This window comes from Anopheles coustani, chromosome 2 (assembly GCF_943734705.1).
Source record: "Anopheles coustani chromosome 2, idAnoCousDA_361_x.2, whole genome shotgun sequence".
Lineage (NCBI taxonomy): Eukaryota > Metazoa > Arthropoda > Insecta > Diptera > Culicidae > Anopheles > Anopheles coustani.
The window spans coordinates 60,213,750-60,226,632 of record NC_071289.1 but is presented as its reverse complement, the minus strand read 5'-3'; positions in this window follow the sequence as shown (position 1 = coordinate 60,226,632).

Genomic DNA, 12,883 nt, shown 5'->3' with positions numbered 1-12,883 from the left:
CCTACTAAGTTGTTGCAGGAATTATGACCGCATTCCATAGAGGTTACTAATGCCGGCAAGGTCCATGTGTGTGCGTGTGGTTGTTGAACGGAGTTGCTGCGTGCGGTAGTTTGGGCAAAAGTCTTATTTTAGACTTGAGCTAAAACCCACTCAGCTCTTCGCTGCGGTTTTACGCTATGCTTTTCATTCTGAAACCATGCCAGCGCGTAACCGAAGAGAAAAAGTCAAACAATGCAACGTGGTGTGCAAAAGCATACCCGCCAGCATTGCTCCATTGTATTGAGGCAATTATGTGGAATTGTTTGAAGTTACTTTTACATGCATTTTTTTTTATTTCTTTCCTCACTGGAGCACGTTAAATAGGAGTTTTTTTTTAATTGGAAGGGATGTGATCCTTTAGCATACATTTGTCTGGAAAATAACCGATTCTATTTTAAGAATGCCTTGTGCAAAAACCAGTGGCCTAACCATACTGCGGTAATGATTCGCACCTTCCATTTCCGATGAGTGATATTATTTTACTTCTCTGCTTCTTCTAAAACACTAAGGAATCACTTCTAAAACACCTTTCGTAAGATCGAAACGAAAACAAAAACGCTGTGAAACAAATGAACATCCGCGTGTTGCGTGAGATAGTTGCCAAAAACGGACATGCCTGTCTAATTGTATATGGGCGTTATTAAAAGATATTAACAAACCTGCGACCGTTTTCGAAGGCAATCACCGGAACTCGAAGCTATAAATGCACAATTTTAACTAGTTCAATCCCGTCACCTGAACGAAAGAGAGATACACTGTTTTCGTAACGATTCGGTACGACCGCAAACTGCCCCGTCGACGGATCTCGCGTGCTTGAATCTTCGCGACAAACTGATCTACCGGCAAACACGAATCCTGCTGCTGTACCTGGTTTGAGGCACCTTCGCTTGATCTTCTTGGTCTGCCGGATACGGGATGCTTGGTGCTCTCGACAGGTTGACCTTCTTCCTGCTCGGGTGGATTTTTCCACCGCGATGGTAGTGGTGCAGTCAGGATTGAGAAAATTAAACGTGCAGGTAAACTGAGCCTCTCCCCTCCCAACAAACACTAAGCAGCACCAGAGCGTGCGGTGGGAATGAAAATGTGAAACAACATAAGTCACAGCAAAACCTCTTTGGCCGGCGCGATCTTTCATTCAGCGTGACGTCTTTCATTGGGCGAATTTTTCGTTGGAATAAATGTGTAACGATGAGTCAGCGCTAACATTCACTCTCATTTTCGCACCCCACTAGAGGCGATGTCCGTGGATCTGGTTTTGTTAGTGTGACTTCGAGAACGATATTTTTTTCAATTTCAGCACCATCACGACAGCGATATAAAATGGTTTCTTTGTCCAATCGGAATAAAACATTTTTCGTCCCAAAAGTACGATGCATTTTTGGTGCTGCGCAAATCGTAGTAATTTTCGAACAAATTACCACATATATACACTTTCACTAGATGCATATCGAGAAACCCCCATGATGGCTTCAGGAGCTGTCGAGTTGCATCAAAAGAGGATGAAAATTAATTGGTATCTTAAAAAACGTTGTGAATAATCCGTTGTTTCCGTTGCTCTGAATGCCCTTGACCACAACACATACTGTTGGCGTCAATCGTTTTGCGTCCTTTGGGGATAGAGGTCATCCGTGTGGATGACCAATTTACTGTCCCACATCATTTGCATCAAGCAACCTTGACGCATTCACATCATGGTTTTGTTGTGCTGACTATGAGATTGTATTTGTCATCAGCCAAAACGATGGTTCCCTACTTTGTTTAATCACTGTTTTATTTAGATGCCTTTAAACTCAATTTTAACGTGAAAATATTGTCACGAGAGAAGAGTTATAAATAAAGTTTCGGTTTTTATTAATCCGATGAAGGATGACAACTTTGCAAACCTTCGAATATTTTAAGATGACAATGGTACGTTGAATCACAACAATCTATTCCACCACCTACACGCTCAAACTGGATTTGGATAGGTCCACATGTAATGTGTACAGTACGACAAAACTTGGTACGATGTTTAATTCCGTTTCGATCGCACAGCAGCGTAAACCCAAATGTATCGAGAGAAGTTGAACGAGTTTTCAGGGTGCTGAGCAGCCGGTTGGAAAAGGAGTACTGAGATTGAGAAAAATGATTTCAGCTGTCACAAATTGCCGTAGCTGTGGTGCAAGTGATGCAGCATCTACCCCTGAGGTAGTAAAATTTATTTTAAAGTGATGTCAAATCCATTGGAAATCATCGTAAAAAAATGCTATATCACGAAGGAAAACAAGATAGGGTTGACACCGTTGACATTTGTCAACAAGCCGTCGTCAACTACACCGATTTCACCGATTACGCCGATTAACGATCACGCCGACCCTAGGAGTATTAAAGCGGGAGAATTGTAAAGGCAGAGCTCTACTCAAGTTGTAAATCGATCGCCAAATAAATCACTAAATTTGTGGTGACCAAAATTTATCCTTTTTCTTAGAACGATTTGCAACAAGCTAAATTACGTAGAAATGTAAAGCGATAACAATAAAATTTTCCTTTGGAAGCAAATGCTGTGTAAAACAACCAATTGAATTGAAAAAATCTAACAAAAAATTTGCAATTTTTAATTATTTAATGTCATTGTGTTATCGATACATTAAAACCTCTTTATTCCATACCGTTTTTATTTTTTTGGGAGAATAAACTATAGCAATAAGTAGTGAAAACTGCTGCAACGATTTGCGTTTGGTGCTATTTAATAGAATTAGGTGATGGGTACATTTTATGTCTACTAATGTTTTTTATGGCCTGTGATTCGTGACAGCATTTTATAAAATAAAAATATATGGAATATATTTCCAACATTTTTTCACATATGAGTAACATAAATACTCTTTTACTTATTACAGACATATCTTGGACGCGAGTTAAATTTGATTCTATAAATTTGTCTCTACGTTTTATTTAGACCTACATGTTTTATCTTTTGTTGTCTGGGGCATTTTGGCGCTGTCTTCTTGAGTAGTTTTGAATAATTTCTTAAATGCACCGATGCAAGAATTAAGCTGAACAGGTTTTTCCACATTCATTTTGAAACCTATTAGGTCATTTTATGAACAAATTCAATGGAATTCTAACAGTTTTACAAAATTCAACCAAATTGCGTAAATGCATTCAGCCATACATATTGTTCCACTTTCCCCCTGTACATTGCCTACGATCGCTACCATTGCAGCATTCATTTGCTTTCAATTTAGTCCCATCGCCTTCGCCTTGGCCCGCGTGATGATACTGACTAAGTAGAAAGACATTGCAAACATACAATTTCCCTCGTTGCTGAATTTAATAAAAGAATGCACAGAAAAGAACGGTTCCAGTGCCAGAACTTTGCATCGTTCTGAGCGCACGAACTGCTTTCGGGCAATGTTTCACATGACTTCACTATCTGCTCGCTGTCGCAGTATGTGCATTGTGGCTCGGTTTCGTTTTTCGTGCGTTGTTGTTGCCAAAAGAAGACAGTAGCATGCGGAAAAATAGTTCGAACGAAGAAGAACAGACGCACGCCATAAATGCAAAAAGGGCTGCCAAGTGGAACGTACGATGCTGTCAGCCTGTCGGAAAATCCGAGGGATGGAGGAGGGGACACCTTTGGGATGCGTCCGGGGTGAGGAATAAAAGAGAAGACAAACGTAAAATTTTGTGACCTGGTCGTTGCGTGAATGTAGAGGAAAAACAGCTGCGGTATGTCGAGGGGGTGATCATAAGTGGAACGTGTTGCATATTTTCATTTAGTCAGGCAGACGGCTAGTAGTGGCACAGCAGCACGCACGCGTATATACAGGCAAACACAGTGAGAATGGCACTGTAGTTTCTGGCATTTCAAGAGCATGGAACCCTCGGTAGTGCTCAGCATGGACGGATCATTGGGTTGCTCGCAGCGTATCGAGCATAAGCGTAAATTCTTTTACGACCTACGCTAACGTTTCGGCAACAGCGACCTCCAACGGGAGGTTGCGAAATGCAATTGCAATGCGATAGAGTGCGAACCAGCGCCAAATGTTGGACGACGCGTCGCAACTGCACTAACAGTGACATTCCTTTCCAGATCCACTACGGACGACTTAGCATCATTATGAGAGCGTTTCCAAAAATTGGCTCCACCACTTCGATCAGTTTACGGTGGGGAAAATTTCGTTTATGTTCGTCAAGTGTTGTTTTCTCTTTCTGTTGGAAATGTGCTATTTCTGGATCAGTTTTCTTTATTTACTTTTATGCATATAAATTTTACCCGGCTATTGGCAGGTCAAATGCTTGTTAGGATAAATTTAGACCAAACATTTTTATTTCAATTCTTTCTATTTTGTGTGGATGCCAATTAGCTTAAAACAATTACTTGATTCAAAAGGACATTCCGTTTGATATTGATTTTAAATAATTTATAAAAAGCGTATATCTTCATGAAACAATCAACTTGTTTCAATATCAATTTAGTATGTTTCGTTATCGATATTTATACTGCATATTAGATATCGTGTTTCTTAAGATGCTTATACAGACGTGATTCTTTATTACTCTGAAATGTCCAGTTGCCATATGTTTCAAATGTGCCATTGCCGATTTAAATGAATAAATAAAAATAAACTGAAGAACGTTACATGTGGTATCCGTTTTAAATTACAAATTAAACCGTCAATTTCAATATATTTGATGCATTCAAGATAATTTTAGGTCAGTGAAGTTTCTCTTTGTAGAATAGAATTTTAAACTCGTTCGTTTTGTTGCAAATGCTATTGTGCTTCGGATTTCACATTCAGATATCTTGGTTGTATTAACAGATGTTTTCTCTAAATAGTTAGTTTCGTATTAAGGTCACGTATAACGCAAAGCAAGTGTTCAAACCCGTCGTTAATGCATATATGACATGGGTTAGTACAACCATTTCATACTCATGCATGTTTCAACAGTGGAATATTTGTTGGAACCCAAAATGAACGACCAAGAACCCGTCCCATTTCTTCATTACGGTGGCCTTTTCATCACAACCATTTTTATGCTCGAAACCCTCTCCTACCTCCCTCACTCTATCTCGCTCCTAGGGGATAAGAATGTCGGCTATCAAAAAATCCGAAATAAGCTTCACCGCTTGCCAGCTCCGTACCGGGGTAATTCATGTGAAGTGTCCTCGAAAACTTCTCATATGTCGTCGCTTTCTAGTTCACCGTTTCTTCTCCTTTTCGCTGTCGGAGCACCAATGTTTCGATGATGAGAAAATATGACAGTTTCATGGTGCAAGCCACATCTACCGCCCGGGGCGAACGCTGGACGTGGTTGAAAGTCGAAGCGCAAAGAAAGTGTCACCCAAGGCACATTTGCTGTAACGCTAAGAAGCTGGCACTTTAATCACATTGCAGTTGTAGTGGCATGAAGATGGAAAAATATAACCCTAAAATATAAAAGAAACTTCAAACCATGTTCTGAAGAAAAGTATCGCAAGGACATTTTGCGCACAACCCATTGCTCGGGGATTGCCAAAAGATGGCCAATATGGATGCAACTGCTGCATTCCCCAAGTATTGGGTCGAATGATTCCTAACAGATACGTGCCTTTTTGGTTAAATATGTTCCGAAAAAAGATAGGGCTTCCAGGCTCGACGCCTTATGTATGGTCAGTGCAGTTCATTTGAAAACTATTTTGAAGTAATTGTAAACATGTTTAAGCCTGCTGGAGTTGTATTTATAAAAATCTCAATAAATAAATTTTAATTAGTTAGAACCTTTGTGTGTGGTAATCTATATCAACGAGCGGGCAAGTGTATTCGTCTAAAACAATTTAGAAACAACGAGATTCTGCGAACGGGTTTTGTGCACACTTCCAGGCGTGCTTGGAATTTCGTTGCACACACGAAATGAACACCGTAGGGTGCGGAGCTACCCATGCAGGAATTGAACATTATTCGCTGGAAAATGTACCTTGAGCATGCCTGTCAAGACATGGCCATAAATATATCCTGTACGATTCGGGGTACAATGCTCCATGCCGAAGTCACCCTGCCAGGAGGCCATTTATGCTCCACATGAGTGTGTTTTACGCTTTCCCGGAGAAAGAAAAAGGACCGAAAAATCAGAAATCTCTGAGCAGAATGTTTATGCCCAGGTAGTGAACGTCCTGGCACATTCCTCTGCCTGGTGAACGGGCGAACGTGTGGGGAGAAGTCGACAAGCGTGCACACGGAGCATTTTCTGCTGCATACTTTCAGGCAGAGTGCGGGAACGCTTCATCTTTCACCGCGCATAAACGTCGCCATGGTGCCCCAGCCTTGACGGGTCGGCGGGAAAGCGTATTTATTGATGCTAATGAATTTTCCTTCTGCTTTCAACGCCAAATGATGCTCTTGCTTTTTCTTTTGTATGTCGGTTACTGCTTGCTTTGGGGGATGCAATGAATTTGCAACCGGCGTGGCTTCAACCTGCACATTTTTTTTGGCTAGCTGCAAATGGGGAAAACAGGGGTCCTTTTGAGCGTTGTAACGGTAACGTTGCAACTCGGCCGAACTCCCATTCTCGTTAAGGTTTCTCATTATCGCATCGCCCAACGAGCTTGTTAGTAGGTTTGTTGTGAAATCAGTATAGACATGGTGTAGAACTAATTTCACGGCAAAGGCACACTGGAACAGCAGGATGCAATGTAAAGGATTCCTATATTTTATAAACATTGCAGAAATCATGCTGCGTTACCTGGTGAAACAACGGGGAGTACCATTCTAGTTTTTGGTAACATAAATGTGGCATAGCTGGTATAATGTATGTTAGGCATAAGGTGCAGGAACCTAGTTGCTTTTAACAACACAAATCATCAATATTGCTTGCATTTTTGTAAATTAACAACATGAACATTGTTTTGATCACGTTTTTTGACAACATTTGTCTGGTCTAAGTAATAAAATATGGCACTGCCAAGTCAGATTGGCATTTTATCCAGGTGTCGTACACACCTTTCAACCACCGCACCGTCGATTTGTATACAAGCTTCAATCAATGTAATTAGTTTCGGCTATCAACAACTATCTCCAACAGCGTGGCATGGCGTGCGACAGCACGTGCTGTACGTGGTTTACGAGGGACTAATTGTATTATTTAATAACCGTACTTTCCATACAACCAGCAGCTCTGGTGTTATGGTTCTGCCGAATTTATCAAGCACGTTGTGAGCTGGCATCGGGTTGTGTTATAAAAATACAGCTCATGAAACAGAACTGCCCTTGGACTGATTGACGTTGATAAATACCAACGATTTCTCGCTGTTTGTTTAGTTTTGTGCGCCCGGCAGGCATGGAGAATAGCAGCTCCTAAAGAAAAATTGTAATAATTTATGGGGTCGGGGGTGGGGGAATATTGAGTGAGAACCGACCATGATTGACTCTCGAATCAAGCCCGGAACATGGTATCAACAACCGCACGGAACGAGGAAATCGGTGCGAGCTCGCTTATCTTAATGGTTTTCTGAATAAACAAATGCTTGTTTCAAGCAATCTCCATATCAGCAAGAAACAAACGAAAGAAGAAAACAAATTTCCAAACCACAGGCTGGTTGGTTGGTCCGACAATGTTTGAACATGATTTGCTAGGTGGACCAAGATAGTTGTGAGGAGTTAAGCTTGTTTAAGGCACAGGAGACATCCATTCCTTATAGCGGTATAACAATTTGATTTGGTTTAATAAATATTTTCAGAATTACATACAAGTTGGACATTTACTTCTTTTCTACTTGCCATACGCAGCTCTCATACTAACCTGTAAGAAATAAAAGGAAAACAATGATTTTGTTAATACATCAGAAATCAGTTTGTCTGTGTAACGTTTATGGTTTATGTTTTATTTTATGTTTTGACGCAAAGCATGCATTTGCCTAATGTTTTGATATAATGTAAAACACATGGCTGTGTACGCAACTAAAGGTAGAAAAATAAATCTGGGAACGTATTTTACAGTGGTCTCGAATTTTCGTGATCGTCGTCAATTGCCATGTGGTTTTATTGAAACGCTTAAGCTAGCCGTCGTTTAAATTGTACAAAAACTTAAGCACTCACAAAATTGTTTACGTCACGAGCGAGAAAAACAGGGAACATGAGAGTGAACGATGCATTCGTTTGGTAAACGTTTAAACGTTATTTGCTCGAAACAAGCCGTCACATAGGAAAGTTGCAGCTCGCATGCGTTGTTTTATGATTTATTGCAAAAGGAAAACCTAAATTACCGTCATTAATTTGATGGTCGTTTCCAATAAGCAACGATTTGAGCGGCGCTATTATTTTAGTCCCAAAGCTGGCTTTTTTTTAAACGGCGAAAAGTGCATCGTGGTTAAAGAGAACTAGCTGGGCCACTAACTGTGGCTCAGCTGCCTGTGCACCCGTTGGCCGATGTAAAACTGTCCCTACACCAGTGTGAATAGCCAGAAAAGAATGGGGCCCACCATTTCCACGACGCGGCCCAGAAATCGCCCACTCCTGTTCACATATTTGTTCCTCTAAACTAAAGGCAAATAGTGGATCTGCGGCACGGTACCGCAAAAGGAAATTGCTGGCTGCCCGGTGGCAAACGTGCCTCCCATCAAGCCGCTGACATGTAATGCGGGCTGGCGTAGCATGATGGAAAGTCGGCCGCGGCATGATTGTTTGTGGAAATTATTAATCACACGAGTGCCCCGGCCAGTGGCCACCATAAGGCCGCCGGTTGCCGTACGGTATTAGGGCTAAGCTGGGTCGGGAGCGTAAGACCAAACCGTTCACCAAACCATCAGCACGGCAGCACGTGGCAGTGTGCCTTGGAGAGGCCGGTTGGGCCGAGGGAGGTCTGAGTTTGATTGGTTGTTTGTACTTGACTCGGTTGGTTGATTTCGGCCGGCGTGGCTTCGTTTTCGCAACGCGCGGTATTTCAGCGGCATTGGATGGCGTTCCCCGACCACCGCGCACGACAAGGACTACAACCAAGACGATGATGACGTCGACGACAACAGCGATGATGATGATGATGATGATGATGTGAAGTTTCGAATTTCCAAGAACCGCTACCGGCGGAGGGCAGTCTCGACGAATGCGCACAAATCCGATAATAAGCTTTGCGAGCTACTCTTGAACCGATAATTGGGAAGCACAGGTCTCCGTGGCCCTAGCCCTGCGTAGAACTGGGCACCTAACGGCCAAACGTTCGTCTGAACTCACGCAGAGGACATTAATGATTGGACTGCTGGGAAACAGGATCGAATTAGGTGGAGTAGTGCGGCTTTTGTTTTAAATTAATTTATTTCATTATCTAAAGATGCTGTGCAACGGCGATGCTTTTGGGTGAGTCTGTTGGACACCAAACGACACATTAAGATGAAACAGACCCATGTATATTGGTTTGCGACGCGTAGATAAGAATCGTAAGGAGTTGTTTTATATGAACGGCTTTATATTATAGGTTCACTAATCATGAAAACTTACTTAGCTTAGTATGTATGATTAGACTCAGAAAAGTTGCTTAAATTGGTCCAAAAAAAGTTTTGATTGCCAATATTGTTGGTAACTTTTAATGAAACAAGATTGTGTCTGAAAAATGTTATTTTCCATCCAAGGCGTTTTGCAGCCTTTTGTGCTGTGTCGCATTCATTTTCTTTGTTTTTAAATTCACATTTCTTGCAATAACTTTTCATGATTCTTTAGGTGAGATATGTTTGTTTTTCTTCGAAGTCCCAAGATCATAAAAAATGAATCTTTCTTCGAGAGATTAATGAATACTTAAAACGCACAGATTCATTCAGATTCATGAATCTGAATCTGATTTATGCAACTCTAATCCATTTACATAAGGCCAAAGACGGTTACATATAACAAAAAATGAAAAGTTCAACGAGAAGTCTATTGGTAAAAATTAATAGCAAATGCTTTTCATCCTCTCCTCTAATGTTTGCTTATTAAATCTAAACAGTTTTGTGCATTTTCAACATATTATGTGCTCGGGTTGGGGTGCCCATGGCGCAGCGGTAGCGCGAGGAAACACCCACAAGTGTGGGATCGAATTTCGAGTCTGGCACCCTCCGCTATTACGAACGGCAGGCCACCAATCTATAATATACCGTCTTTCTGTCACCGAAAACTCTCTTCGGAGAGAGGCCTTGTCCCACTAGGGGATGTCGTGCCACATAAAAAAAATGTATACGGGTTGATGAATATTTTAAAATCTGATGATTATTTTTGTCTACTATTTTGAGTAGTTAAAAACACAGCTTCAAGGTGTTTGTAACAAGTCGTTGAATTCAAAAATGTTTTGTTGAAATAAAATGAACTATGCAGTTTTAACTAATTGCTATTCATCTATGTTTTTCAGGTAGCTCATTTCAGTTCACTTATGAAGGTTTCAATTGCATTTAAATAAATTAACTTCAATATTTTCTACTCTTATCGTTGGGATCTTCATACATCAGTGTTTCTAACGCCATTGAATTCAACTATTTCATTATTGTGATTTTGTTTTGTTAACCAAAGTGTCATCACGATTTCCGAGCATCATTTTCCAAGTGATAAATCGACCGATACGAGCGAATATTACTGCACTTTTATGGAGACCGGCTGCCTCGTCCTGGTCCTTACAACGGCAAGATTCTTTTTGTACAACAATTCATCATGGCCACGGCTAGGTAACGGTTATGTCGATTCGGACAGATTTCTTTGACCGCCAAACGATGGTGAATTATGTCGCATCGGTGGAAATGTTTCCGGAGTGATGGGGAAGGGTCAGGAAATGGGGGGCGTATAATAAAGACAAATAATAAACATGCCACCAACAAACGCTGCCTACCCCTTACCGCTTCCTCCACAAAGCAAAGAGGAAGTAGATTCGGAGCCAGGGATAACGGTACATCGAAAGAAAGAAAGTAATCGGTATTTGTCCTTATTTTTCTTCCAGAGGGTAAAGAAATTGAATAGCAAACGGAAACCGTTTGAAACTAGTTTTCCTTCTTTCATCCACAAACCAACCGACTGAAGGGAAGTCAAAGCAAGGATGGGAAGCATAAACAAAAAGCAGCGATTTTATTTCAGCAACGAACGGCCATTCTACTTGGTCGCCGGCGTCAACATTGCCACGGCTCCCGTCGCCATGATTGTCGTTATGGTCATTCTCGCTTTATGTGTCCCATTCACTCACAAGTCGTTGCGATGGTCGCTGCAGTAATGGTTTATGATAAAAAATTACTGATTTCCCCATAGAATTAATTCTTAGTGATTTATGTTGCTTTCTTGACTGGTGGTGTTCATCGTCTTGGCGGTTGTATCGTAACTTTTATTTTTCGATCATTCTACCCTCGTTCATTAGTGCAGCCTAGGGCAATATGGGTTTGATTGATATTCTTTGCGTTGTTTTCGGATAGCAGAAGGTACGCGTTGAATTACATTTCGTTATGATGTGGTGCTGTGTATTTTTTAAGAGAACAATCGTTTTAAGAAGAAAAATATACCAAATTGTTTCGACAATCGAGTTAGATTTTCATGTCTAATAATGATGATTCAAAGGACATGTGGGAAAATAATATTATATAACCATTTTTTAGGTTAGTTCTAATAAAACATTACCCATAAACATCGACTCAAATGTTTTATCCATTTCATTCACTTGTTTCTGTATCTGAGTCTTTCGTTTTTCCTTATCGGGGAACAGAAAGCTCTTCCTAAGCTAGTCTTAATTACAGGAAAATCCATTGTTCGTGATTGCGCCTCAACGTGTGCGTTTCTTGATGGTGTCTCTCTTAGCTTCTGGTGCTGCTCTTAGACTAAAGAACCTAGAAACTTATAAAAAAGAGAAGCTTGTACGAGAATCGTAACTCGCTTCTCGTTACAATGAAGCAGCTAATCCGTTGCTTGTAAATTACTGACTAGTGTAAACCTTCAATGGAACGATAAAATAGGACCGCAAGTAGGCTTCTAGCAGGTCTATTCAATGTTAAGAGTGTCAAACATATAATTTTATAACGCGGATGCAAGGTTGGCTTGGATTTGCAGTGATGTAGGAACGATAACAGGGACTAATTAGTGGCTTACAAGGCCAATCACGCTTATAAACAAATGGTTGCCAGTGCTATGTGAAGTTGGAACGAGGCAGTGTAAGAGAAGTGCCAACCCTTATTTGATGTGAAATAATGATCTAATTAAAAAGATCTTGCTTCTTTACCTCGTGTGGAAAAAGCTGAAAAGCTAACTCTTTTAGGTTCTAAAGAACACTTGAGCTTTTCATATGAATATGCCGGGTTATGAAAATGGAGAAAATTGTAATTAAATCCTTGGGATTTTAATGGCAGAAGGGTCATGTAAATAACAAAAATGAAATACTTATTACCACACAGGAATAATCAAATTACAATAATAGTGTATCAAATTAAAATAATTTACCTAACATTTTACTTGAAGTTCACCATTGGTGTTGTACAGTTTTTTTTTTATCTTTGGTTTACTCTATATTTTCTTAATCAAGGAAAAAGGAATCTTTTCATTGAAACAGTTTGCAGATCATTATATCTCGAACAAATATTGGTTTGCTTCATCTATAGGTGTTTTGCGTGGATCCATGAATACTTGAATCGTAAGACAAAGCAGTTATGTTTGTCAAAAAAAAAAAAAAAATACATGCCGTTATTGCAGTTTGGAAATGAATTATATTATTTGTAAAATAGATTTAGAAGTTCATCAATGATTCGTTCATTCCAATATCGTTCTATCTGCATAGGGTTGGAACTTCCGATAACGGAATGGGTATCTTCACATTTTAGGGAAAATAATGCCAGATGTGATCCAGCTCGCCATGAAGCGGTCCTTTTGTGATCATAAAAAAGCCACAAACTCTG